This window comes from Syngnathus acus, chromosome 19 (genome assembly GCF_901709675.1).
Source record: "Syngnathus acus chromosome 19, fSynAcu1.2, whole genome shotgun sequence".
NCBI lineage: Eukaryota > Metazoa > Chordata > Actinopteri > Syngnathiformes > Syngnathidae > Syngnathus > Syngnathus acus.
In genome coordinates, this window is record NC_051103.1 from 1,199,803 (window position 1) to 1,201,665 (window position 1,863).

General features: G+C 44.0%; 1 pseudogene; it reads left to right on the plus strand.

Annotated features, from left to right (window-relative positions):
- Window positions 1–326: 326 nt before the first annotated feature.
- On the plus strand, window positions 327–445 carry LOC119138842 (annotated as a pseudogene).
- Window positions 446–1,863: the final 1,418 nt, after the last annotated feature.

The following is a 1,863-nucleotide window of genomic DNA, read 5'->3' on the forward strand; positions in this document are numbered from 1 at the left end:
GTAGTGTGTTCACCTTTTTCATGACGTTTATTTTGATACAGCAAAATGCAGGTCACAACGGCAAATTCGTGCTACCACATAAAAAGCTGTCAATAACTTTTCATGATCGCCATGATTCCATGAAACACCAAAAGTCTTGGAAGAAAGCCTGTTTCGGATCTGGTTGTAAAAAAGGGAAGGAAGACCGTCAGGGAATACCAGGAGCTGAAAGCCTTTTTTTCCCACGTCAATTGTGAAAGGTAACTTTTACAACAGCCAACCGCCACTGCTTGGCAGGGTTTCAGGGGCGATTGTCTATAAAATGGAAAATTTTGATTTCTCTCACGGCTTACGGCCATACTACCCTTGAAACGCCCGATCTCGTCCGATCTCAGAAGCTAAACAGGGTCGGGCCTGGTTAGTACTTGGACGGCAGACCGCCGGGGAACACCAGGTGCCGTCAGCTTCTTTCTTTTTCTTTTGTGCACTTCAAATTTTTACAACACCATATAAAGTTGTCTTCAACAAAGATATGGCAGTTACGCCAGCTTTTTATTGCTCCAATCCAGTGACGTGCGGTGAGGGTTGGTGTTGGTGAGGCACTGACAGAGTCAGATTTACAAACGTACTGTATGACGCTAAGGCACTGACTCACAAGTCAGATTTACATGCATACATGGTTGTTATCCCATTCTTGATTAAATGTAATAACATTTTAAATACACCACTGTACATTTAAACACACCACTGCAGTATTCTTACCTTTACTTGTAAATGAAGTCCATTCTCCTGTCCTTCTGGACGAAGATCTCGATGACAGGGAAAGCAATAAAGTCGATTTTTGGCAGCACAACCACGAAACCAGTCTTTTTTAGAGTACCAATCCTTTTGAAACGAACGTGTTGTAGTCCGTCCCGGGAGGCCGTAGTTTGAATTAATCCTCGCAAATCTGGCGTTGGTCTTCCCTTACTTATGGTTTCTTGCTTTGACTGAAAGTCAAGTTTTAAAAAATTTCTTATTTTCGAGATTATATCCTCCATTGACAGGGAAAACAAAGCCAAATAGCAACGCGTTAGCACCGAATGTTGTTGGTTGTTTTTCTTTTCTTTTTCTTCTTCTTAATTTACTCTCGCATTTACTCGTGTCGTGAACTATTAGCCGGAGGCTCACTATCGCCCCATCTTCGCGGCAAAGGTACTGGCTGCCTCAAGGCTCGTATTTTCACCCGCTGACTGCAAGCAAGCACGCGCCGTTTGCACGCGCTCAATACAGTGTGTGAGTGGTGCACGCTCTCACACGCACGCCCTGAGCGGCACAACCTGTCACTGCCGCAGCCTCCATGATTCTCGTCTCCCGTTGTTATTTGAACAAGAAATACAGCTATTTTGACTATGAAAATGATCCAAATGTATAGGAAACACACCAAAATTGTATTAAAAGCATAGACCACAGGACAGATATTATATTATGTTTTATTATATTATTCATTTTTTAACAACTTATGGTGACAGCTGAGGAAACCATGTTGAGCCCTTATCTGACCTCTGCCTCACCTGCCTCCTATGAGTGCACGTCCCTGCTCCAATCGCATTTTCAGGCTGCACTGAGCACCATGGACAACTATGCAGTGTGCGGATCAGGACCGCGGATAGATTTGCGCTGTATATAGTGCAGCACCATGGACAACTCCACACCGTGTGCGGCTCAATGCCTATGACAGACCTGCGCCGTAGATAGCTCTCACACGCTTTCGTGTTCTTGCTATACAGCACCGTGGACAGCGCTCCTGATTTTTTTTTATTTGTTAGGGACTATGATAAATTAACAATATTCCAAGATATCAAACGGCTACTAACATACTGTGTGTTCTGCCCTCAGGCGTTT